Below are 26,955 nucleotides of genomic sequence, written 5' to 3' on the forward strand. Positions count from 1 at the left end.
GAGGTGAGTAGGTTTTTCTTTCTTTGGTTCTATGGCTCTCTCTCTCTCTCTCTCTCTCTCTCTCTCTCTCTCTCTCTCTCTCTCTCTCTCTCTCTGACATCATTGTTTGCTTTCCTCTGAGACCCCACAAGGCAGGCAAGCCTAAGGCCTCCACACACCCCCTTCCATCTCATGCTCTGTCAGTAGTGTGAGGGACCCAACAAGCAGGTCCTTCTTACAGAACCTGCCACAGGCTATGATAGACAAGTAGGAGGCTGGAGGCCTCACACACTGTCCTCCTGGAGCCAGAGAGTTCAGGCAGCATCAGTGTGGGAAGTGAGTCAACCATCTCACAAGTCTTGGAAGGGGATATGCGGTGGCTGAACCCTCCATGGTATCGGAGCCCCAGGGGCTACGGTACTGCAGAGAGCAGACTTCACAGGTCTCATTGCTGGAACCAAGCATATGATAACCAGCAGCTGTGGAGAGGAAGGGCTCGTTTTGACTCATAACTCAAGTGGGTGCAAGTCCTCACGTGGGTAAAACATGGCATCAGGAGTGTGAGGGGGCTGGTCACATCGTACCCAGGGTCCGGAATCAGAACAGGGACCAGAAAAGAGGCCAAGCTAAGGCTCCTCCACCTCCAGGTCTGCCTTTATGATCNGCTTCCTCTAGACTCCACCTCCAGCCTTACTCCCAGCTGGGGACCAAGCGTCGAACACATGNGCCCTTGAGAGACATTCTACATCCAGACCACGACGATGTACTCCACCCAACTCCCTACCCTGCCACTCACTGGCATGAGTGAGCTTGGGCAGGTGACTTCAGCAGTCTAGGGTCTCTTGAACAGTTCCAGGCACACAGTGAACTCTGAAAACCCAAGTACCCATTACAGCTAGGAGAGCTGTCATACAAGAACGATGTCTCCCAATTTGGATATCCCTTACTGTAGACATTCCCCACTATGGACACCCCCCACTGTGGGCATTCCTTACTATAGACAGTCCTCACTGTGGGCCTTGGGTGTCCCCCCACTGTGGGCATCCTCAGGCCTGGCTCTTCCTGCTCTTCCTCCCTCTCCACCTTGACTCCACAGGTCACCCTTGGAGAATGCCTTGGCCAGGAGATGTTTCCTGTTCTGAGCCACTTTGTAGTGACAGGAAAACCAAGAGGGACCATAGAAAGCTCTGTTCAGAATCACCTCTGGGTTGTCACTCTAGGAATGGAGGCACTGGGTGATATGCACATGCATCTTCTGAAAGAGTTAAAGGTGGAGGAGTCTTGACCTCTTGTCCCCCAAAGACAGACACACTGATGTATACTCCAGTCAGTATGCTAGGGTGTACTGATGGTCCAAGTTTCTGGGAAATGTAAACTGCAAGCATTATTCTTAGCCTCAGTGCTGTGGGTGGAGGTACGTGGAGGGGTACGTGCATTCACACAAGTACAGCTCTATATCAATACACACATGAACCTCTACGGTGAGCACACAGGCATGTCATGTGGCCTGCTAAGCTACCCCTTTCCCAGGCTACCAGACATGTTAGGGAAAACACATCGGTTTGAAGGCACTTCCTAGGATGAGTTATCTGGATCTGGCATGGCTTTCCTGGTTGGGCAGGACCAGCCTACATCACACACAGGAATGCTCTGGTCAACACTGCTCCACGGAAAAAGCCCCTGTCTATGTCACAGGGAATCCCCAGTTGGAAGTCTTGGCTTCAGCTAGCTGGCAACCAAGGCCACTGAGGGAGGGACACCAAGCATCCTGCCTAGACTGGAGCTTGCTGTGCCTCTCCCCACCCCACCCCATCCCGCCCCTGTGACATACAAAAGTCACAGCGCCAGACCTTCTGCCCTAGGAGTTGAATCATTTAAGATTCCCCTTTTGTCCTAGAGCCCGAGAGCAGCCCAAAGCCATGGGCATGTCTCCCTGGGTAGAATTTAAGGCGGCTGCAAAATGCCTTGATATTTTCAGAGGCCTTATTGTGCTTAAACTCGTTAGAGAGGCCACGGAGTTAATTAGTATATGGATTTTCCCATAGAAAGCTAATTTTCAGAATGATTTGCAGTCACTGGGTCTGTAACAGACTGCAATCTATTTTCTTCTCACCCCCCCATCCCAAAAGTACAAATTGCAATGACCAGATGAATTCCATCCGTGGGTCTCAGTCCACCCAAGTCTCCAAGTCAAACAGCTACTTCTCCGTACTCTATTCCATTCTCCGGCCCCTCCCCATTTCCACAGACACTGGGACCAGCTGGCTTAAGCAGGTTTTAAGCAAAGAGTGGGCAATACAAGAACTGAGGGGAGCTGCCCCTCACCACACAGTGCAGAACCTGGCACCGAAAGACCTGTGAGGCAGCCCTCCTCTGACCTCCTGGAAGGGTGTTTACCTCTGTAGTTCTTGCCCCTCATCAGGATGGTCCTTATTTCCTCCAAAGGAATGCTGGAAGAAGTGTGTGTGTGTGTGTGTGTGTGTGTGTGTGTACACGTGCGCAGGTCACAGAATCACCTCAGGTGTCAGCCGTTGCCTTCCACCTCGCTTAAGTCAGGGTCTCCTGGCTCAGGTTACCTGGTTCACACTTTTCTAGACAGTCTCCTGCCTCCACTGTTCATTTCCTCACAGGAGTGCTGGGTTTGCAGACAAGTGTGCTTCTGGGTCTGCATTTTCATTTTCTTTTTCTTTTAAAGATGGCTTCTAAGCACTGGGACTATCTCCCCGTGCCCCGACTTTGAATTGTGATGCCCCTGCCTCTAACTCTCTGGGATGATTGGCGTGCACCTCAGCCAGTTGATGCAAGGCCAGGGATGGAATCCAGAGCCTCGTGCAAGCTGTTCAAGTGTTCTACCCACTGAGCTACACCCTCAGCTTAGAAGGATCATTCACACTGAGTCCTAAAAAGGCAATGCTTGGTGGCACATCTGGGTTCTGAATCCTGCACTGGAAAGATTTTGCAAGCTTTTATTCAATCCTTGTCACCTGTCTGTTTCGTGGAAAGAGACTGAAACCCAATGAGATAAAATAACTTGTCACTGGTGGGTGAGACAACAGGATTTTTTAACTCAGCTCTGCCTGATTCCAGAGCCATACAAAAAAACCATTCATGGTAAGAAGGGCATACTGTGACCGCCATGCCTATGAATATTGCCCCTGTTGTGTTTCCCCTGGACGGATGTGGCTGTAGCTTGGTTGGTAAAGGACTTGCCCCTCACACACAAAGCCCTGAGTTTGATAACTAGCACCCCATAAACCAGGCATGGTGGGCATGCTTATTATCCTAACACTTGGGAGGTAGAGGCAGGAGGACCAGAAACCCAAAGTCATTTTTCAGCTACATAGCAAGTTTGAGGCCAGCCTGGGCTATAGGAAACTCTGTCTTAAAAATAATAATAATAATTTTAAAAAATCGCTAGAATCTGAGACACCCCATCCCCATACTGTACAAGCCATAGAGTTCTATCCTCCTGTGTGCCCAATGGCAGAAAAATAAGAGAATAGGTCTCAAAGCCAAAAAATTCCTTATATTTGATGCAACCCCATGCCCTCACACACAAAGATTCCGTGTGGAAGTTGAAGCCTACAGAGGGATAAAGACCTGCCCTGAGCACCCAGAGAGCAGTAGGGATCCCAACTCTGCATGTTCTCAGTACTCTGAGCAGGCACCCACAACCTGGCCATGCTATGGATGGTTCCCAAAGCTGTGTGTAAGGAAAGGCGCTATAGGAGATCTACTGGCACCTGAGAACCCTTGTCAGATGTGACCAGTGAACTGGGGATAAGGTGGACTAAGGCATTCCACGTGTGGTGCTCCAGCATCGCTGCTCCTGGCCTGGGGAATTTGCATAGATAACTTTATCAGAAAAAGTCCAAATGAAGCTGAGCCAGGAGGGTCACAGCTAAAAACTTGAGGACACTCGCTGCTGATAAGAAAGGGTGCCTGCTCTCGATCTAGAGGCCTCAGCTGGTGTCCACACCCAACTTCTGCTGGCAGAGGTTATAGTTCTCTTTCCACTGATGGGCAGTTGAGGAGTGTGTCGCTCACTGTGACTGAGGAGGAGCCAGCTGATTTCCCAGCTAAGACTCTTATTCCACTGAAGTCTCTTTCTCCAAGAGCTGGGTCTTTGCTGGGTCAGGCCCACTGTGTGCCAAGTATCACACGAAAGTTATCTGTGCCAAGTCTTAAGTTGATGATCCCTGAATAGCCAAGGGCCAAGGCATAATTCATGATAGGCTTTGCCAGACCCCAGAAAGGCTGGAATCCATGCTATACTGGTCCTCTAGGGAGAGATGCAACCCAGCATGTCCTCTCTGTGCCCAGTGCTGGACACGAAGCTCAACTCTTTCCCTATAGGACTTTATAGCATGGTCAGGAAGGAAGACACGGCCCTGTTGGCTTAAATACCCTGGGAGCCACTTGTGGCCAGCTGGTTTGTAAAGATTCATAGAGCCTGGCTTGGTGATATACATCTGTAATCCAAGCACTTAGGAGACAGAGGCAGAAAGATCACAAGTTCAAGACTAGCCTGGCTACACAATTAGCTTTTGGTTAGGATTATATTTCAACCACAACTAAGCAGATAAAGAGCTGTAAGAGTTAAGATACACCAGAGGTTGCTTCATGACTCTTGTCCAAGCTTCCAGGGTAGAAAGTCAACCCTGAAGGATGAGTTGGATTCTCATAGGGAGATATCAAGGCCAGGATAGCCCAGGAAGTCGGCACTAGAACAAAGAGGACTTGGCACACTGGGAAATGGTCAAGTGGGTGGTGAGAGAAGGGAAGAGGTAGGGGAATGGGGCAGGGGACAGGAGGAAGTAAGACTTCAAGAGAAGGTCAAGAAGGAGTCCATCAGTGCACAGGAGAACCTAGAGTGGCCAGCAGGGAATGAGCCCACCCCTCCTTAACCAAACAAGCTCCATCTTTCTTTCATATTGTAGGCATCTGTGGAAAATTTAAAATAAAAAATCAGATTTGTCAAGACAAAAGGAATGAGAAGGAAAGAGAAGAAACAAGGAAGGGAGGGAGGTACAGAGGGAGGGGAGGAAGGAAGGAAGGAAGGAAGGAAGGAAGGAAGGAAGGAAGGAAGGAAGGAAGGAAGGAAGGAAGGGAAGAAAGGAAGGGAGGTGGGAGGAAGAGAAGGAAGGAGGGAAGGAGGGAAGGAGGGAGGAAAGAAAGGAAGAAGGGAAGGAAGGAGGGAAGGAAGGAAGAAGACAGAAGAGGAAGGGGGAAATTGAAGAAAAAAAATCTAAGCTAAATTCCAATGGCTGAATTAGAGCCAAGAGCTAGAGCCTGCAGACCTGTGAGTGTGAAGTGGAAGCTCCAGTGCCTGCTCTGAGCCTGTCCATGGTGAAGTCAGATGCCCCACAGCCTATCAAAATGCAGCGATGGCACCTCTCCAAATCCCAGAAAATGCTAGGCTGAGGGACAGAACAATTCTCAGCCACAGCCCTGCCCTTTCCTGCCTTCTCTGGCCTTCCATCTGCTCCTTGACAGGCCTGGTTGAGGGACCATGCTGGTGGCTTTGGTTTTCCTGGGCCATGAAGGAATCCATGCCCATCTCTTGTCTTGTGAGACATCTTCTGCAATAGGAGGAGGCTCACGCAGTGTCCAAGCTCACACTTTGGACAGTGGCAGCGCCGAGGCTAGGTGCCAGGTCTGCTGGCCTGAGCCCAGGTTACTCTTCTGTGTCTGCCATTTTAGGTCAGTATGAGAGGCTCAGCTGACAGACTTCTGTTATGTTATGAATACGCCTTGACCTTGTTTCTCAACACACCTTGATGTAAGTGGTTTCTCTGTACCGGCCTGGACACACACACACATGAGCACCCCAGGCAGGCTATGTTTGGATCCGTCTTGAATTTTGTTCTTAGATGGCCTCTTCTTTGGTCTCAGGAGATTGGTACAATGAAACAGACACTTCTCCCCACCCCAAAGAAGCTTCCCTTCAGCAATATCTAGTGTCCTCCCTTGACGAGTTCTAGCAAACAAAGATGTGTCTGCAGGTCATTACATCTACAGGATATTTGGTGACCTATTCTGAGCCAACAGTGCTACCACAGTGAGATGATTCAAACCCAAACCTCGGGAGTAAACACACTTCAAGCACCAAGTGCACACCAGGCACCAGGCTTTCCTGTCAGTTTTCTTATCAAACCTTCACAATGGCCCCAGGATCTGGGGACGCCTCACCCTCAGCTTACAGCTGCGGACGGTGATGCTGAGCCTACAGTCACTTCTGAGGCTCCATGGCTCAGTGCCTGGGCTTAGCCTCAGCTCTATACTTTCTTAGCCCACTTGGCCTCAGAGATCAGCTTCCCTGCCCCTCCCCACTGGAACCCACTCCCGGGAGGCACAACAAGATACTCAAAGTAGAGCTAAACCTGGTGACGCAAAAAGCCCAGTCTTTTCCCAGGACCCATCAGAACTTCTGGGGTTGGGACATAGCCCTCACACCTGCTGTCTACATGGGCTTTCTGGGGTCCCTTGTCCCGAAAATCCTAACCCCACCCTTGCATCTTTCAGAAACTGCCCCCTCATCCTCTCTTAATACTCTTCCGCACCAGCTCCCCCAAAGGGTTAAAAATGGGAACCAAATAATTTATTTCGAGATCTTCAAAAAACAAATTCAAATTTTTTTTAATTATGTCAAATTAAGGCCATTAAAAGTTAAGCTGTGTACCAAGAGCATTTTCCCGAGAAAGGTGCTGGAACGTCATTATTTCTCCCCAAAACGCACTTACTGTACACTTCTCAAAGCCATCAGCCTTGATTGAAGGCTAATGAAAAAGCTGTCCTACGTCGGTTTATTCCTTGTATCCATTAAGAATAATTACGGCTGAACAATTTTTGATGCCTGTAACCTTCGAAAGCGTTGCTAATGGCATTATAAATTGCTTCTTGTCCAATGACTACGGCGGGATGCTTAATTCAAAGGCGCTCTGTCAACAGGACTGATTTGTGTGGCTAATGAGCACATTTAAAACAACAGCCTCGGCTCATGCATCCGAATGTCAATAGGAGGACGGGGTTCAATAAGGAGGCTTGTCCGTAATAATTAGTAGGGACAAGCACTCTGGATCAGGGCCACTGTGGCTTTCACAGCCCTGCTGGTGACATTACCAGTGTCCCCAGGGCCCCTTCGGGTACCAGTCTTTATTGCTGGGCTAGGGTTAGAACCCAGACAGACAACCAGGGCAAGTTGCAATGGCAGAGGAGAAGGTGTCGGCCAGGGTGTACAACGCAGTGACAAGACAAGCTACTATTTATCAAATGCTTAGTCATTCATTCCATGGGCAACTATGGAGCACCTGTTGTATGCACGGGGTGTGATGGTAAGCAGGACATACAGGTAGTCTGGCTTCTGGGGCCAGCAAACAGTTCACTAAGTCATAGCCAGAGAGGCTGGCAAGTCACACTGGGGAAAGGAGGCCTTGGGGACAGCAAGCAGGGACCCAGAACCACCCTGGGGCAGTGAAGGTGAGGTTTAAGGTGAGTGTGGAGGGTCCTTGGTAGCTAGCCAGTCCTTGACAGCAAAAGGAAGTTCAACCTGCCTGATACAGGAGTTGGCAGAGGTCCAGAGTGGGCATGGAAGGGGCCTGCCAGAGAGGGCTGTTTGGAAGGCATCAAAGAACTTTCAAGTGTTATTTTCTCCCCAGAACTAGAATGCCTTCGCCTGGCCCAGTCCTTAAAGTCTTGATGCATATGAGATCTCCCTCAGGATGCCAACATTGATCTTGCTTTCTTGGTTAGACCACAGTTCCTGGCTAGTGTCAAGGCAAAACAGGTCAATATCTGCCATCTCCTCAAGTACAGGGACTCAATACCCTCACCCCCAAAGAGCCAACCACGAAGCCAGCACATCGGTGGCCCTTCGTCAGGATAGCCATCATGTGTACAGCTGCCCCATTTAACTTTTCCTGGCACTTCTGCAATCCACAGTCAGCCTCTGATGGCATAATCATTCCCTGGATATTCAGGTGGGAGAGGCATGAGATGTAGGGGGAAAATGGAGTTGGAAGTGCTCAGAAATAAAGCCATGTGGTACCCTAGAACCCCTGCCTTTGTCCTAGACGTGGGCACACACAGCACAGTGGCTCAACAGTCCCCTTACCAGTCACCAGGCCTGAGAGGGGGAGGCCAAGAAATGAGGGTTTGAAGGCCCAGCCATGATCTTTCCTTCTACACAGCTAATGGAAAACTAGTCACTCCTTGAAGCTGGGCATTGGCAGATATGTGACTGAAGAAGCTGGCTAGTTAAGACAGGACTGGAAAAGAAATCAGAAGAAGAAAGTGGCTGAGAGCTCAGGCTCCAGCTGTCAGGGTTCAAATCCCAGCTCTTCCAGATAGAAGCTGTGAGACTGAGCAACAGACATTTATTCTAGACACTGCGGCTCCCCTCAGGGTGAGATGGGAATAAGAACAGAGCCTGCCGGGCGGGAGTGCCATGGCGAGAGCTGGATGAGCATCTGTGTGTAGAAGGCCATGCGTGGTCCCCAGGACTCTGTAACTGATATCACTGTGTTGTTGGGTGCACGAAGCAAATGGGTCGTCATTGGATCGAAAAGAAAGCAAAGACGCCAACAGAAGCTGATGGCACGGCATCCCTTGTGTAGCCAGCATAAATTAGTCCAAACCAGGAGACTTTCTCCTGCCCCACCAGTCACCCCAGGTGCAGCAGCCCTGGGTGCACATGTGTGTGAACATCTGTGTCTGCAGAAGGTGGGATGCATGGCGCAGGAGAGATGGATGCAGCCACACAGCTCTGTGTCAGACTGGGGGGCGGAGCTGTCCCGGGACAGCCCTGGGCCTGCTAGGAGGGCTCCAGGTGTCTGCCCGCAGGAGCTGAGGGGTAGCAGACAGAGTGGGGGGGCCACTCCCTCCACTGCCTTCCCACCAGCACCCTGCCACCTCCAGGGCTCTCCAGGTGCAAGCTGACAGGATCTGTCTCCTCGCTTCCAGTGACAAGCTTAGATTTCTATCTCAGGGAAAGGTGCTTCGGGAAATCCCAGGACGAAATGATAAACAGAGAATTTGCCCCACTGGTCTCCAAACAGTGTGTTTCGAAAGTCTTTCAGTGCTGTTTTTAAAAAGAACATTTACAATAGCATTTTTATAGTGATTAGTGTATATCAATTATACATATCAACGAGCTTCATGGCGACATCTAAATACATGCAATCTATCATGCTGTGATGGTACAGTCCTAACTACCCTCGCTTACCCTTCCCCTCAGCTCCCGTCCCCTATCTTTCCCTAGTGCTATCTCTCCTGTCTTCAGGTCATCTATTATTGTCATCATCATTAATCTCACATGAGGAAATATTCACTTTACTGACTATAATGTCCTCCAGTTCCTGCAACTCCTGCAAATGACATGATTTCATTCTTCTTCATGACTGACTAGTACTCCGTTGTGTGTGCACATATGTGTGCGTGCTTCTGTGTGTGTGTATATGGCTTGTGCATGTGTGTGCCTACGTATATTGCACATGTGTGCACATGTGCATGTGTGTGTGCACACACGTTACACATCTTTGTCCATTCAGCTTGTGTGTGTGCGTGTCTACATGTATGGCACATGTATGTGCATGTGTATGTATACGAATGTGTACATGTGTGCACGTGTGCATTTGTGCATGTGTATGTGCATGTGTATGTGTGTGCATGTATGCGAATGTGTGTGTACATGTGTGCATGTATGTGTATGTGCCTGTTTGTGTGTGATGCATTCTCTTTGTCCATTCATCTGTTGATGGACTCCTAAGCTGCTTCTGTGGCTTGGCTATAGTGACCAATGCCACAATAAACGTGTGTGTGTGTGTGTGTGTGTGTGTGTGTGTGTGAGAGAGAGAGAGAGAGAGAGAGAGAGAGAGAGAGATCTACTGCACTCTGTCTGCTTTGTAGGCTATACTCAAGAGTGGTACCCCACTGGGATCATATGTTCATGCTCTTTCTAGTGTCTTAAGGAGCCACCATAGTGCATCTCACAGTGGCTGGACCGATTTTACATTCCCACCAGCAGTGTACAATCCCCACCCCTGCCCCCGTAGGTTCTCCAGCATCGGCTGTTTCCTTGGTTTGAGTTTTGATCATTTTGACCTGTGGCCCATTGATTAAAACCCTCATTTCTCTTTCTTCCAGGAGATGGTGAAGGAGCCAGTGTTTGATCTGAGCTTCTGTGCTTCATTTTCTTCAGGGCAACGGGTTTAGGGAATGATCAGTCTCTCCAATTAGACCTGATTTTCAGTTCGCCATGGCAGAACCCCTCTGCAGCATGTGGCGCCCCCAGCCCGTGACCACACAACTGTCTCTGGCTTCATGACAATGCTTCGAGTCCCCTCTAGGACTGAGAACCTTTTCTTCTTTGCCTTTGTCTCATCTGACCACCTTCCCCTTGGTGCCACGTTGAGTGGGCCTCTCCCCACAAGCTCCCTTCTGAGTGAGCCCGCCCACCTTCTCATGGCTTTGCCTCATGGCTTTGCCTATCACCTCCAGGGTACCAGCCCCTGTTCTCCCTCAGCCAGGGCTCCACTGAGCCAGAACTAAATAGCTCACTACCCTTTCACTATGTCTTTTCAGACAGTCCACAGGGGTCAAGGGTCAGCTCAGCTAAAGCCAATGTCACCTTGTCCTTGTCATGCACCAAACATTCACACTCACTACCGTGATCTGTCTATCCACTGACCAAGCCAGAAATTGAAAGAAAGAGAGAGAGAGAGAGAGAGAGAGAGAGAGAGAGAGAGAGAGAAAGAAAGAAAGAAAGGAAACTAAACTCTGTTTAAATCCAGGATCTGCCACATAACCACCTGTGTGACCATAGCAAATTATTTTATCTCTGCAACCCTCAGTTTCCCCAACTGCAAAATGGAGATAATAATTCCCCATCACTTCAAAGGTTGTTATGAACCATGAGGGGGCTAATATATAAAATAAAAGTATCAGAAGAATTAAACTTCACCTGCAGCTCCTGTCTATTGAATCCTTTCAACTCTCAACCTATTTCCTGACCCTTCTGCCTTGTTGCCACCGTATTGGCAATGCTTAAAATGAGTTCAGAATTTACTGAAACATCTCCTGCTCTCACTTCCCCTGACCTTGTCACCATCCCTAAGCCACTAGAGTGAGTGGCCACGGGGTGAATGAAAGGATAACCTCTCCTGACTATGAGGTGTCTGAAACTGGTTTCATCACTGAGTCTCTAAAAGCGTTGGCAGACAGCACTCCCTTGTTGAGGGATGGTTTTGTGCACTGCGTATTCAGCTGATGATTACTGTGCTCAGAGGTCTGGCTGCAGTCCGGACACACGTTGGCACTGTCGGGATATTTGGAGCATCTCCTGTCTCAGTGATGCGTAAAAATTCAGGGGTCCCAAGCAAAAAGAAAAGAAGAGGAGAGAAGGACCAGGAGGAGTCACCCTGAGGAGACACACGGAGCCGAGTGAGCCAGGGCAAGACTCAGATGGCAGGTAAAGGTGAGAGTCCACCTGACATAGTACCTGCAGCTTGTTAATAAGTTTATTAATCCTCCATGTTATTTATTCGGGAGGTAAAATGAGATAGAACAGACATACAAATGCCTTGTCATTACTTGGGAGCCAAAGGGGTGAAGCAAAGCCCCCAGAATTCCATTTACACTCCCCGGAACTGCACGGGGGAGAGATCCAGTCATCAGAGCCAGCGAGAGAACCAAAAAGGAAGGAGAGAGGGATCTGGTGTCCCTTTGTACGAAATGACCCCCCCCAAAAAAATACTCTCTAACTCCATCTCTGAAAGGGTCTGCCACCCGCCAATAGCATCAAGGGGCACAAAATCTCCAATACATGGGACTTTAGGAGATATTCATGATCTAACTAGAGCAGTGTTCACACATACACACACCCAGCTTCTAGGACCAGGCCCCTGAGGGTGATGCCCTCGCCCCAGGCACCCTTGTCCAAGAACTGTGCAGTGTGAGGTAGAGAAGTCTGGCTCCCTTTCCTCACGTCTATGCCACTCCGGCCTTCCCCAGTGGAATCTGCCGAGGCTCTGGGGTAGGTGCAATGTAGACAAGCCTCTCCCTCCAGTCTGCTTCCCTGGACTCCCACAGGTGGGCTTCCCAGATGACTTATGGAAATGCCCCCTACCCTCCCTCTACCCTCTACTCCCATCTCCCACCCCTCTACCCTGCATCTCCCCATGTCACAGTTCAATTCTAGAGCGTCTACTCCAAGATGATGGTCCTTCCTGTGCTGGATTCATTCTTGGTACCTTTATCCCTTGCCAACTCCTACAGAACTGAGTAAGATTCCCGGGTTCCTTGTCCACCCCCATCATGGAGTAGAAGCTATCCAAGATGGACAACCCTGATTCACCTCAGCCTCTACCTGTTTGGTACCTGCAATTGCCCCTTGAGAAGGCCAAGCTGACTCCACGACAGACTTCAAATTGGCAGTTAAGGAGACCAGGCCTAAGAACTGGGCAAGTCCAGGCAAGCTCAAGCAAGTCAATTACTAATAGGAAAAACAAAAAACAAACAAACAAACAAAAAAAACCCTAGGCTCCAGCCTCTTGACCCACTCACTAATGGTTCTGGAATGTCTAGAGACAGAGTAAGACAGAGCTCATTTGCCCTGGAATCCCAATGTGCTTTAAAATGAGCCTGCGAGCTCACTTGATTGTCTCTCTGTCTTGGTGGTGCTGCTGGACTTCTGCAGAATAAAACACTCTTTGCGTTTACATACTATTTGAGTCTGGAGTATATCATTCTTCAGCCAATCATGGACCTTTACACAGTCATGGACCTATACAAGATACATATACTCAGAGGTTTCTTCAGAGCCATGATGTGGCTTACAAAACAAGTCAGTGGCCACTGCTGGCTTTCCGGTTATAAGTCATGGGTTTGGTGGACAACCTGGGGGCGTCATTCCTCAAGCAGGAAGGCTGGGGGAGGCTTGAAGAGGAGACCTGGGAGTTGGAGTGTGTTTACAAGTCACCCAGTGTAGGAATACCAACTGTAACAAGACAGCCATGCCAAGCATACCAAGCATGTCTCCAGCTTGCGATGCTCTAGAGCCCCCTGAATGTTCACGCAGCGGCTCGTCGGGACACAGCCCTGGCTGTACAGCCAGACTCATGAAAGCCTAATGCCAGCCCATCTTGACAACCTACTCTTCCCAGCCCCGCCTTGAGAGCACTCAGTTCACTCTCATTCTCTTGCCCCACGAGGCAGCAGGCCAGACACACCCTTGCCCTGCTTTGCAGCCCAGGGAACGCCCATCAATGGAAACCCTTCCTGGTATCTGGTCCTCTCCCATCCTCGTTCCTTATTTCATTTCACTTTATTTGATATTTGTTTGTTGTTGTTTCACTGCTTGGTTTTTGAGACAGGGCGTCACTATGTAGCTCTGACTGGTCTAGAACTCACAGTGATTCTCCTGCCTCTCTGCCTTCTGAGTGCTGTTTTTTTTGTTGTTGTTGGTTGGTTGGTTGGTTTTTGGTTTTTTGAGACAGGGTTTCTCTGTATAGCCCTGGCTGTCCTGGAACTCACTTTGTAGACCATCCACCTGCCTCTGCCTCCCAAGTGCTGGGATTAAAGGCTCGCGCCACCACCGCCCAGCTATTTTTTTCTAAATTATTTCAATAGCTTTTGTTAATTTTTTGACAACTTTGTGCATGTGTATAATATGTTCTGATACTATCATCCCCAATACTCTCTAATCTCCATGAATCCCACGTTCATAGCTTTCATTTTATTTTATGATCCAGAGTAGAACTGGGGCCATTCTTCAGCTCTCTCAGTCCTCAAACCACCTCTGCTGTGGTGTTCGCTCAACCTCAGAGGGGTGACGTAGATTTCCATTTGGGGTTCATTAGTGTGTGTGTGTGTGTGTGTGTGTGTGTGTGTGTGTGTGTGTGTGTTTGTGTGTGTGTTCGTTCACGAAGGTGTGCCTATGTATGAGCATGTGTGTGGAGACCAGAAGACAACCTTAGGTGTGTCATCTTTAAGGACATGGACCATTTGTTTTGAGACAGGCTCTCTCTCTCTCTCTCTCTCTCTCTCTCTCTCTCTCTCTCTCTCTCTCTCTCTCCCTGACCTGGAGCTCACCAATTAGGCTGTATCAGCTAGCCTGTGTGAACCCCACGGACCCTCCTCTCTCCATCTCTCCAGCCTAGGATTATTAGTGAACATCACCGCACCTGGCATTTTTATGAGGTCTGGGACCAAACACAGGTTGTCACACTTCCAAAGCCCTTTACCTGGTGACCCTGCCCCCATTCCCCCCCCCCCCATTCATCCTCTCACATCCTTTGCATCAGAGGCTTCAGTGTCTGTCTCCCCAAGCAAACTGAGTTCTATGCAGCCAGGGATGTGTTCACCTCTGTCCTCAGCACAGCTGTACCTAAGTCACAGCAGAGCTGTCCATTGAAGGGACAATATAGTCTCGGCATCTGAGCCAACCCAGGACATGCCTGCAGCTGTGATCTCCAGCTTTGAGGTACATGACTGGAGAAGCAGAGAGTATCCTGGCTTCTCTGGAAAACATGACGTAGGACGCCTGGTCCTCAGCTTGGCTCTTGCCTACAAGCTCTAGGGATCTACCTGTTCCCACCTCCCCAGCATGGGATTACAGATGTGTGCCACCCTACCCAGCTCTTTTGTGGATGTTGGAAATCCAAACTCGGGTCCTCATGCTTGCGTGTCAAATATTTTATAAGCCCTTTTCCTCAGCCTGCAATTACTTTTTAATTTGTTTTTTTTTTGTTGTTGTTGTTGTTGTTTTTTAAATCCGACTTTCCAGAATTTGAGGAAAAAAGATTAAATAATCAAGACAATTTCAAAGTTTGTGAGGTTTTTTTTTTCAGCCAGAAAGTATATTAATATCATTTCATTCACAAAAACAAAAAAATCTGTGGGTGCTGGGGTTGGTTTGTGTGTGTGTGTATGTGTGTGTGTGTATGTATGTATCCCATAGCTGTCATGTCTAAATTTTAAGTTCCCCAAGGACAGAGACAGTGTCTTCTGGCTTGTCCCCCATACAGAGCCTGGCGCATGACTGATGCTCAATAATTACTTGTTGAGTGAAAGAAAGTGAAGACAGTCCAGTCAATAAGAAAGAGCTGATGTGGCAGCCTTCCCTTGGGCAGCGTCGTGACTGGCCGTGACCTTCTGTCAGCTACCAGCAGGGAGGATGGGGCACCAGGAAGAAGGGACTGAATGGCTAATGCAGAAATCTGCAAAGCTCTAGGAATTATTTCCCAGGGTTGTCACGGCCTCCCCACCCTGTGGGGGTTGATTTACTTCTCTAACTCCACACCCAGAACACACACACACACACACACACACACACACACACACACACACACCTCTGAGGGCTTCAGACACCAACATGATCATCTGTATTAGAAAACCATTTGTTGTGTGTTCATCTGTGATTGGGTCTGTATGCACGTATGTATGGGCACATGGAAGCTAGATATTGACATGGTGTCTTCCTCAGCCATTTCTCCATCTTATTTGGGACAGGGTCTCTCACTGGGGAATCTGAAGCTCACTGTCTCAACTAGACTGGCTGGTCAGAGGGCCCTGTGGTCTCTGTCTCCCCAGCTCTGGGATTATAGGTACACACTACTGTGTTCAGGTTTTTATGTGGGTGCTGAGGATTCAAACTTAGGTCCTCATGCATGCACAGCAAGCACTTTACTCTTTGAGCCCTCTCCTCAGCCCCTGATAAGGTCATCTTTAGTCTTCTCCCTCTTTAAAGACTTTCACACCTAAATCTCTGTCTGTGTCCTTTCAGACTCAGTGCTGAGAATGAGGGACTATCTGATCCCCAGGGCCTCAGTCCTACACTGAGACATGGATGCCCGAGGCTCTGCATCCCAGAACAGAGCCTATTTCTCTCCTTTTGGGCTTTTAGACTCACCGTGGCTGAGGGGATGAGCAGAAGTGACATTGCATGCACTCCCAATTGAGCTGACCTGATTGGTGGCACACATTATCTGGTCACCCTCAGCCCAATCGATGGCCAGTCCACCCCCAGAAGCATAAGTAATACTGAGACCAGCCAACTCCAAGCAACACGCCAGCATACCTCGGATGCAGAAGTGACCCTATCCAAGATCAGCCGCGCTTGGTCTCCATCGGTGGAACGGTCCTAGAACTAGAACAGAGACGACTGGTGTTTGTTTCAAGTCTCTGGGTCTTTGGATGCCTTGGGGAACATTCCTGATCTCCCTGCTCTGCAGCTCAACCTTTGTTCTGTGCAGCAACACCCCTAAAACAGGAAGTTTCTCCACCCACTCTCTCATCTAAGCCCTCCCTGACTGTTTCCAGACAGTCTCACTATGCAATCTTAGCTGTCTCAAATGCTTTATGTAGGTCAGGTTGTCCTTGAACTCACACAGGTAAGGCTGTTTCTACCTCCCCAGGGCTGGGATTACACACGTGGACCACCACATCTGTCTTCCTGTCTTAGCCACAGCACTAGCTCTTCGCTTACACAACATCGCTGGCTATTTCTTCTTCTTGTCCCCTTCCTGCCTTTCCTTCTCTCGCAACCCCACCTAGGACTATCATTAGCCACACTGTCCTTTCTTCAATACCTTTGACCCTCATCCTTCCATCACACCCTTGAAAGGTGACTCCCGGTGACCCTCTGTTCATCTTTTTAGTTGCTGTGTTTTGGGAAGTTGTCTAACCTCATTAGGTGGCCTTCACAAGTTCATAGTTATCAGAGAGGGTCCAACTGCTGTCTAGATGTCCCTCTGAGGCCTGCTTTATCCCTCCTCTCTTATTTTAGCGGCCATCACCTCCAACAAGCCAGCAACTTTACTTCTTATTTCATTAAGAAACAGGACCATCAACATCCTGTGACTACTCCCATCCTCCTCTCTGATTCCTTCTCCCACTTCCCACAGTAAGAGAGCCCTTCTTCTTCTGACCCACACCTTGCTTCTGACCTGGATTCTCACCCCAGGATGGTCAGGGCCAAGGTTCTAATCTAAGCACCAGCCTCAGATGCTCTGGATAGGCAGAGCAGCCCTGCACGTGACCTGGTCCTAACTCTCAGATACTCAGGATAGGCAGAGCAGCCCCTGCATGTGACCTGGCCCTAACTGGAAGCATGGCTGGCAGAGCAAGGGTATGAAGGGTCATTGCTCTTCCTCAGTGGGGCACTCTTCTGTCTTTAATTTTCATGTATTATTGTTGTTTGAATATGATGTGTAGGGGTGCACATGTCTCTGAGCTTGTGTGGCAGCCAGAGAACAACTCTGTGGAGTGGGCCCTCTCTCTTCCACCTTTACATGAGTTCCAGGGATTGAACTCAGGTCACCAGGCTTGCTCAGGAAGCCCCTGTACTCACTGAGCCATCTCACCAGCCCCCCCATACTCGGGGGGTATGTGTGTATAAAGAGAAAGAGACATATATAGACATACACACTATAAATAAAATGCAATCAAAATACTTCTAAAGAGAGAAAGTGAGCTGGCACAGAGTTGTACATATGTTGCAACTGCTCAAGAGGCTGAAACAGGAGGATCAGGAGTTCAAGGCTGGCTTATACCACACAATGGAACAATGTATCAATTGCTTAATTGATTAGAGAACGAAAAGAAAGAAGTATAAAAAGAAGAGAGCATCCAAGCTCAAAAGATGTTCCAGTGGCTAAGAGCAAAAAGAACACGTTTGAATCCCCAGTACCCACATTAAAGTTGGATGTGACCATGGGCACCCATCCCTCTAGTGACAGAGCAGAGAGACAGGGGGTCCCTGGGGCTGCCCAGCCAGCCAAACCCCAGGGAGCTCCAGACTCAGTGACAGAACATGTTTGAAGAAGATAAAGTGGAACGTGATAGAGCAGACATCCTAGGACTTTCTCTGGCTGCTGCATGCTCGCACACTCATGTGCACACACACATGCACATGCATACACTCACAGCATACGCACACGTATGCATGCACACTCTCAAGCACACACATATACAGGTATTCCAAAAGACATTTCAAAGACAATAGGAAATAAAATTCAAAGAGAGGAAACAAAAGACAGAAAACGCCAGAGAGAAAGCTGACAGGAAATGTGGGACAAGACCATGGGCTTAACTTTCCTTTTAGGACACTGGCTTTCTGACATACCAGGAGGTGCTGAACGTGACAGAGTGGGAGGGTGTTACTCAGAAGCGAAGAGACAAGGACAGAAGGGGTATATGGTTTGGGAGAAAGAGCAAGGCAGAGCCATGTCAACCCAAGCCAGTCCCCAGTACCTTGGTGGCCCCACCTCCTCTCTCCCTGGCTGGTATCTGCAGCCATAACCTTTTCAAGACCCAAGATAGATGCGAGCCTGGAAGCAGGCTGGAGCTAACCAAGCAGGAGAGCGAGGCGGAGCAGGGGAGTTCTCGTGTCTTTTATGTGGAGGCCTCGAGAAACAGTTTTGGGTGGGGAGATCTAAGGAGAAACATGCTCTCTCAGGAAGAGTCACTGGAACACACACAGGCAGCCAAGGCTTGCAGAGGGAGGCCATCAGCCCAGGCGACCATGACACAAACATCATCCTCCAACTCCATCGGCCCTCCTTCACCTCCTCAGCACTCCTTCCACCAAGACAGCCATCTCTCCAGGTACCAAGAGACTCTCCCTGCTCTGGAGACAAAGGCCACAGACACTGGGGTCTTCAGCACACCAGGTTCACGGGTTCATACCGCCTTCTACTTCTTAGGTGACCCCAGACAAGTCTTTGTTCCCTTAGATCTTCATCAGTTAATGTTCCTCATCAGTAATGTTGAGGCCCTGCTCTGTACCAAATATCAGAGTCAAATGGGTCAGCTAATAATATCTAACTGAGAAATTGCCCCCCCCCCTCACACACACACATGATCTGTCCAGGTCACCCAGGAAATGATGCAGTCACTCTGCCAAGTCAGCGCTTGGCTCCTCCCACTCCACGGCCACGTTCTCATCTTTCTGTGCAGCCCCGCAGCTGGAGGGGCAGGCCTTAGGAAGCATGCCCAGGACCCAGAGGAAGCAGACATTCCAGGAGCATCTCAGACATCTGGCCAAGGCCAGAGCCCTTTGCCTGGCCTGTGCCAGGGCAGAGTGAGAGGAGCCGCCGCAGTGACAGGCCATAGCCTACAAACGCTCATGCCATTTCACCGGGGAAACTGAATCGGGTGACTGGCAACTGGGAGGAGCATTTAACTTGGAGACCCCGAACATCCAAGGGGGAAACAGGCTGGCCACGGGAGGACAGAGGAGGGGCCTCTTCGAGCTGGGGAACCCACCCACTCAGAAAGCTCAAACAACAAAAGCAAGCAGCCAGCTGCCTTGGGGCTGGCAGGGGGAAGGGAGCAGGGGGGCGGGAGGGGGCGCAGAAGGCCTGAGAGAAGTGTGAAGAGGGAACCGGTTCTGTCCATAAACATCTCAATAGCGTGATTAACTGAGCATCGCAAATTGTAACCCTTTCCTTTAATGCACTTTCCCTGAATTACCGCAGGAGCCGGCGGCCGAGGAGCCCCGTACAAATTGCTGGAATGGGCAGTTAAGCGGGGAGGTCGGAGGTTAAATGAACACGGTTGTTTATGAAGACACAGCCCGAATCCATTTGCATTTTAATATTCTCTCAGTGAGACAGAAAGCCACTTTGAGGACAGCTTGTTTGGAAATCCCATTAACGGGTTATTTATGGGACTCGTGGCTGCGTGACCCTTGCCCTTGTTTTGTTAAACATGAACCAGACATGAATCAGACGGGCAGCGGGCTAGCTGCTATTGTTTCCTGTAGCAGGAAATGTCATCGGATTCGATTATTCTGAGGCTGACACCTTCTGAATTATCACCCTCATAATGCTCAATTTTCCCTTTTTTCCCCTTTGGTCAACCTGATTATTTCTGTCTTTGTAGAACACCGACTTTCAGAGAAGCCATTTCCCTGCCATTGGCTGTCAAGAAGGCTGGATGGAGCTCTGAGAGGCTGCTGGCCTGGGGGGTGCAGAGGCACAGGTAGCCCTCACGAGGGACCTGCATCCTGGATAGCTGGCGGCTTCTGCATCCCACTTTTTGGCTCCAGGGCTCTGCCATCTAAACCTTTTGAGATATATATATATACATATATATAAACTTGGAAACTTATTGTAAAGGGTGTGTGTTTGGGTGCGGGGGCTAAGAAACATTCTGGTAATGTAGACTCAAAAGGCTAATTTTAACTTGCAGGATAAATAAAGCAGAGAGTGCACAGGGAAGTGAGGGGCACCCTGCCCAGGTAACTTTATGTTCAAATATTTGCTGAATGGAAATAAACTCGTCAAGTTTGAGACAGATTCACCTTAAGATAGATGCCATCTTAAAAAGAAAATGTGATTCTGATGTCCAAGGTCCTGAAGCTGGGGCTAAAGCCTGGGGCCATCTCTCTTCTCTTTACCTGCTCCCCACTCACAGTCTCAGCAAAGCCACTCCACAGGCCCACTTCCCCGGGCTTCTCTTCAGCTCAGGAACCAGGGTGTGACTTATCCATCCTCCCAGATCACTGCTTCTCAGCCCCCAAGCTCAGCTGCATTCACAGCGTCTGACTTGCCTGATGGTCCCGAGAGCCTCTGCTGAGCGCTGGGAAAGGCTGAGTTCACCGCCTGTCCCCTCCTCTACTCTCCTGCCATCTAAGCCGTCATTCCAGTGCACAGCACTTCAAAAGGTCTCCCAAAATACCCAGAAGATCAGAGCTCAAGGAGACAATCTTGGAAAAAAAAAAAAAAGGTTGACACAAAAATTTGGAGCTGTCTCTCAGTCACACACACACACACACACACACACACACACAGCTGACATGGCACCTGTTGTCTGAAAATAAAAGAAATACTAGACCCCCAAGAAGACCCTTGTGGTGGGAGCCAGGATATCAGCAAGCACCCCTTCTCTGAACCTCTTCCCGGGAACCTGGGAAACCTAGCTCCCCCTCCACCGGCTCTCTGCTGCAGTCCACTTCACACCATCAAGGGGAAGCCAAGAGTTAAATCCACGAGGAGCATCCTTCCTCAAAGGTCTGGCATGGGGGTGACCCTTTGACTTTGTGGGCCTACCTCTAGAATACAGGATCTCTAGGCAGCAGCATCCCCGAGTTGCCTGGTAGGGTGAAGCAGCAGCTGTCTATAGTGGTAGCTGCTGGCGCTTGGGGTGGCCACTTAGAATCCCACATCTTCACACACAGCCCCCTCCCCCTTCACCTCCCAAGTACAGTGTTTGTTCTTGAATCCCCATGGGGGGGGGGCACCTGACTTCAGTCGTGGAGCCACTCAAACTAGAAGTAGCCAGAGGGGGTCAACCCAGGCCCCTAGGCCTGAGCGGGCCCTGGGCTCCCTGCTCAGGTGCAGGGCCTGCTGTGAGAACACCTGCTTCTCCTCAGGAACTTTCTTCCCACCACTTCCTGCAAAAGCCTTTCCGACCAAGTTTAAAATAGATCTCTCCTTATGAATTGGCCGTCTGAGGAATTCTCCTCCAGTGGTTAATTCAATCTTAATAGACGCTGATTTTTTTTTCTCTCTCCCAGAAGAGAAGGGAACAATACATCTTTAGAACGGGTTTATAAGTGTCATGATTTTTCTACTAATTTACGCTGCATTCTCTGCTTTAAAATGTGAAATTACCTCATTGTGTCTCTGAATATCCTCCATGCTTGGGCCTGAAATTAAGCTCGTCGGAGAGGAGCCTAAATGACCACAATTTGCTGTGTGAAATGCCCTGATTGCAAGAGCAATCCCAAGCAATCCCCAGCCCCAGCGCAGCCCAGCTCACTTGAGCTGATTGGCCTTCCCTCCTGGCTTTGCCAAATACACCTGGTGCTACCTGCTGTGGGGGAAGGGGTGGCAGGGAAGTCACCCGCCAGGCCGATCTACCCACTCCCTGTCCCCCGCAAGCAGACAACCGCGTGTCTTCTGGCTCATCTCCCAGGATCCGAAGAGCTTCTTGCCCAGACACCCAAACTTCTGTCCAATAAACAGCGCTCACAGGTAAGTGTGAACTTCAATCTCCAGGTCACTTTGGACCAAGCTTTCAGGGACATCATGATCCCCTTCATTGTTTTGGGGGGATTCTGTGATCTCCTCTCCTCTCCTAGGTCTTAGCCTATCGTGAAGTGTCGTCCACAGCATGCTAGGCCTTCGGTACCAGCCTTCGGCAACTTTGGCCTCTGTATTCAGACTCCTCAAGTTCAAATGCCAGCACTCCAACATGCTATCTATGTGACTGGGTCAACTCCGCATGTCTCTGCGTCTCCGTTTTCCTCCTCTGACTTGGAAACACTCAGAAAAAGAGAAGTCAACAGGATTGATCAATCGAAGGCTACAGAAAGCTTAACAGTTGGACGGGCCTGTGTTCCACATATCCAGATGTAGAAGGGTTCTAGCTTTTTCCTAGAACACACCCTTCAAGTAGAAAAGTTCATAAAATGATAAGTGTGCCTGTGCCTGTGAGTGTGTGTGTACGCACACATACACAAAGCCCAGAGGATAACTTATATGTTGTTCCTCAGAGACCATCCATGTTTTTGAGACAAGATCTATCATTGGATTGGGGTTCCCCAGTTAGCCAAGGCTAGACTGGCTGGTGAACCCCAGGGATCTGCTTCTCTCCACTTCTTCAGAGCTAGGATTACAAGCACATGACACCACAGCCAGATTTTCACAGGGGTGCTGAGGATCAAATTTGAGTCCTCTTGCTTGTATAAGTACTTTATGGAATAATTTTTGTTTGGGAGAAAAATAAAACAGTTGACTTGCATCGAAAAACTGATGCTGGCCTAGCTCAGCCTTTCCCCGTCAGCATAGGGACAGACTTTCCCAACTGTTTTTTACTTAGGCGCCTATGTCAGAAATTCTGGTCTTCAGCCTTGAATCATGGATGGCTCTGCCTGGTCTCTTGGTATGTTGTCTGTCCTTCACCCAGTTATCCCGAGTCTGGCAGCTTCTTCCATACTCCTGGACTGTTTCAGGCATTTTTATATAGTGGTGAAGATGGCTGGTGGCTTCTGTCCCCATGTCCCATCAGCCTGGTTTTCATATTCCAGGAGCAACAGCAGAGGCCACTGCCACCCTACACTGGCTGTGTTGTTCTTGCTGGTCCCAAATGCTAGATCCTAGAATGGAACTCGGGGTGTGGCCCAGACAGTATCCTAGCTTCCTGGAATTGAAGTGACAAAGCACCCAGCTGGGGCAGCCTGAATGACAGCTTCTAGAGACCAAAGTTCAAGATCAAGGTTTTAGAGGATGCTAAGGATGCCCTTGGGCTTGCAGCTTCCAGGCCTCTCCCTACCCACTTCTGCCTATGGCTTCCCCAGTCTCTGTCTTCATCTTCACACAGGGGTCACGTGTATGTTTGTCTCTCCATATGTTTCCTTTTTATCAGGACACTAGTCATACTACATTAAGGTTGACCCTAGCAATGTTATTACACTTGATTACTCCTGTAAAGACCCAATCTTCTAGTAAGGATACAGTCTTAGATGCTGGGGACTAGAATTCCAACCAATTTTAGGGAGCCACAGTTCATCCCATAACAGCCAAGCACCCCCTTACTTCATAGCTGGGGCTCCTGAAAGCCAAAAGAAATAAGATTCACATAGTTCCATCAGTAACTGAGTCTCAGAAGTAGAATTCCAACTCAGGACCCTCATACACACATCATCTTAGGCCTCTTGAGAGTCTAAGTTCCGTCGGGGTTGGAGGAACCTAAAGGAGAGGATGACTTGGCCATGACCCAGTAGGGCCCATAGTGACAGTATCTCTCACAAGTCCCATCCAGCCACAGAATCTGGGCCCAAGCACCCCAGCTCAGGCTGAGCACTCCTAATGGTCAGTCCGACCACACCAAAGAGCTTTTTAACAAACATCATTCATCTCCTTCTGCCGTGCCAGCAACAGGACTGGCTCACACACAGGGAACTCGAAGCCTAAATGCAGCCTTAAAATGATTTTAATGCTCACCTTCTAGTGCCAAAGATTGGGTCTCCCATCCCTTGCACAGCCCATCTCTCCAACGTGGAAGTCGGAAGCCTGAAAGGCAATTTTGTTAATGCTACTGGGAGGAGCAAGCGGGTCTGGAAACTCATCCATCATTGTAACACGCTCCCGGACGGACTTGGAAGACAAAGCTTTCATCTTCCCTGCCAGGTGGAGCCTCTTCAATTAGGCTGGGAGGGGGTGTGGGTGGGAGCAGAGACAGGCACCCTGAGGAAGAAAGCAAGGAGATGGGAATCTTTCCTAGAGAGACTGGAGGGAGGCGGCTGCTCCATCCTGCAAAGTTAAGGAGAAAGGGGTGCCTAGCTGGAGGAGGTTCCAGGACAGGCCCAAGGAGAGTGAGCAGAGGAGGCAGGAAACGACAAGGAGCTGTCCCAGGCTGAGTCCTCCCTCCTCAGTGAGGAGGAGACCTCCGTGCCCTACCCTTTGGCTGGAGAGAGAGGGACACTAAACCATTAGAATAGGGATAGAGAAGTGATAGTTTAAAATCACAAGGCTCAACAGAGTGTCCCCTGGCCTATGTACCCCCCTGCCACCCCTCAGCTCAAGCTCACAGAACCCCAATAATCAAGCCAACTCCTTAGATCCTAGAAGTACAGAAAGGACCATCTCTCCCCACCTTGTGCCTTTCCAATGCAGGCACCAGGGCTGAGGCAGAAACAGGTGGACAGAGCTCTGCTCCACCTTTCTGAACAGCAGCACTTCTCTGTCAGGTAGGGGAGGCAGCCCTCTTCTCCAGGATAGGGACAAAGAAAGGCTACTGAATCAGCCCCTAGTGTGGGTAGTCTGACCGTGATCCTGGGAAAACCTGTAGGACCACCCAGAGCAACAAATAGCAGAGATGGCCTGATTTATACTCGGGGTAGATTCTTCATCCTGACAGATTGTCACCTGCCCTGGCTGGACTCTCCATGAGTCGATTGATTATTGATCATTCTGCCAATAAGTCAGCAAGGGATTTACTGAGCCACATCCACTAGGTACTTAGTGGGCGTTGCCCTCTGCCTGCTGGCCAAGAAGCATTGGCTGAGAGGCTAGTCATCATGATACAGCAGAACAGCAGAAATGGTGTCCCTTACTGTGCACACAGCTGTGCGTTCTAGATGCCATACAGATACTAACTCACTGTCCCCCCCCCTTTTTCTTTGTTTTAACTTTTATCTCTCTCTGCCTCCAGCCTTGAGTTCCCAACACCTACCTGCCCACCATGGCGTTTCATAGCTCACACTCATGCCGTTCTCTTACCCAGAGTGTCCTGCCCATCCTCATTCAGCAGACTGAGCTCAGTTCTCCTCCCAACAGCACTGTTCTCAACAGCACCAGGTCAGGCTGAGAGGACAAATGGAGTCCTGACATTCCCCCTGACTTCACCCATGGCAGACATCATTAATGGATCACAACATGATTCTGAGAACTTTGCCGGGCTTAGCTGGAACTGCCTGCCTTGGGAGCACAAAGTGGGTGATTAAGTCAGACGTGCGACGTGGGAGCACAGCATGATACCAAGTGTGTTCAGCATCACTGTCTTACAAGGTCCCTGGCCTGCCCACATCCTGTCACTTGGTGGAGTTGGTGGTAGAAGGGGGGAGGATGTAAGAGAGGAACAAGAAGGCGAGGGACTGTTTCTAGAAAAGGACTCGATCTGACAAAGGAGCAGGAACGAGTGACCTCTCCTGCTCTGCTTGCAGCCAGGCTGGGCTGTCACCAGGGCTGTCACCAGGGCAAAGCCTCTACCCAAGATTCACTGCTTCCAGAGCCTCAGTGGTGCTTGTCTCCAACAGGTCCTCCATGCGCGCTCGGCACTGTGCATGACATCATACTCTTCATGGCTCCCTCCTCCAAACACTCAAGGCAGGTGACACAGCTGCACTCTCACTTTTCATGGGAAATGAAGCCATTTGTCAGATGTCCACATGTCCCACTCCACAGCTCAAGCAGGGGTAAGCTCTGAAAGGAATTCAGCTACTCAGCCTCTTGACTCTGAGGTTCCCGGTTCCCAAAGTGCATCTTGCCCTTTTGCCTCCCTGACTGCTAGCAGTCCCCTGGAATAAAAACTAGATGGTGTGTGTGTGTGTGTGTGTGTGTGTGTGTGTGTGTGTGTGTGTTTGTTTGTGGATGTGTGATTGTGTCTCTGTGTGCCTGTGTATGAGTGACTATGTCTGTGTGTGCATGTGTGTGTGTCTGTGCATGAGGGACTGTGTGTATGTGTGTGTGTGTGTGTGTGTGTGTGGAGGAGGGATGGGCAGAGGTGGGTAGCAGTGCAAGCTGGGGACTGGGCAGAAGTCCTAAAGATTCCACAACAACTTATATAGATGAAAATAAACTACTCTAAAACAAATAAAAGTACAAAAACTAAATAGTGTGTGCCTACACGCACCTCATCCTCTCCCTGGACACCAACCTGATTTCTGCCCTCCCATCCTTCTGGCCTCTGCCCTCCCCCCCACCCCCAAACACCCTTCAGAAATGCCTAGGAGAAGGGAGGGGCAGGAGGCTCCCTCACCTCAGGGTCTTCTGCACTGGGAGTCTCCTCTCCTCTCTTTCTGAGGACAGAGCGGTTTTCCTTGTGCTCTATGTAAATGAGCTGTTTGTGAATGTGCATCTGTAATGGAGGAGCTGTCAGGTTGGGCTGGGGGGTTGGCTGCGACGGAGGAGGACAATAGATTCTGTGCTCAGAGGTCAGGCGTGGGGGGAGGGGACTGCTGGCTCCCAAGGCTGGGGAGAAGGAGCCAGATGCAGGGGTCGGGGACAACAAGCAGGGATGAGGCCCAGGCTCCAGTCTTGCTGAGACCTGGGGCCTCAGGCAGGGAGGTGGTAAAGAGCCGGGAGCCTGTGGTGACAGCTGGGCTGGGGAGGGTGCCATGTGCCAGGGTGAGGAGGAGAAGCCCGGGGCACTGGGGCAGCTGGGGCACACCCTGGGTGCCAGGAAGAAGCTGTAAGGCAGCCTAGGAGCTGCTGCTTTGGAAATCAGGGAAGACTTCTGTAAGGGACCCGC

At 49.8% G+C, this 26,955-nt stretch overlaps 1 long non-coding RNA gene across 1 annotated transcript in view; it reads right to left on the reverse strand.

The window, feature by feature from the left end:
- LOC110322734 overlaps positions 1-26,496 on the reverse strand; it is a 35,416-nt gene extending 8,920 nt beyond the window's left edge. Inside the window, exons 1-2 of the long non-coding RNA XR_002380585.1 lie at positions 26,464-26,496; positions 23,928-23,996 (exon numbers count right to left, since the gene is read on the reverse strand). This is a non-coding gene — a long non-coding RNA (uncharacterized LOC110322734). The remainder of the gene's footprint in view (positions 1-23,927; positions 23,997-26,463) is intronic.
- Between the last annotated feature and the right edge of the window lie 459 nt (positions 26,497-26,955).

The sequence above is a fragment of the Mus pahari genome, chromosome 6, assembly GCF_900095145.1.
Source record: "Mus pahari chromosome 6, PAHARI_EIJ_v1.1, whole genome shotgun sequence".
NCBI lineage: Eukaryota > Metazoa > Chordata > Mammalia > Rodentia > Muridae > Mus > Mus pahari.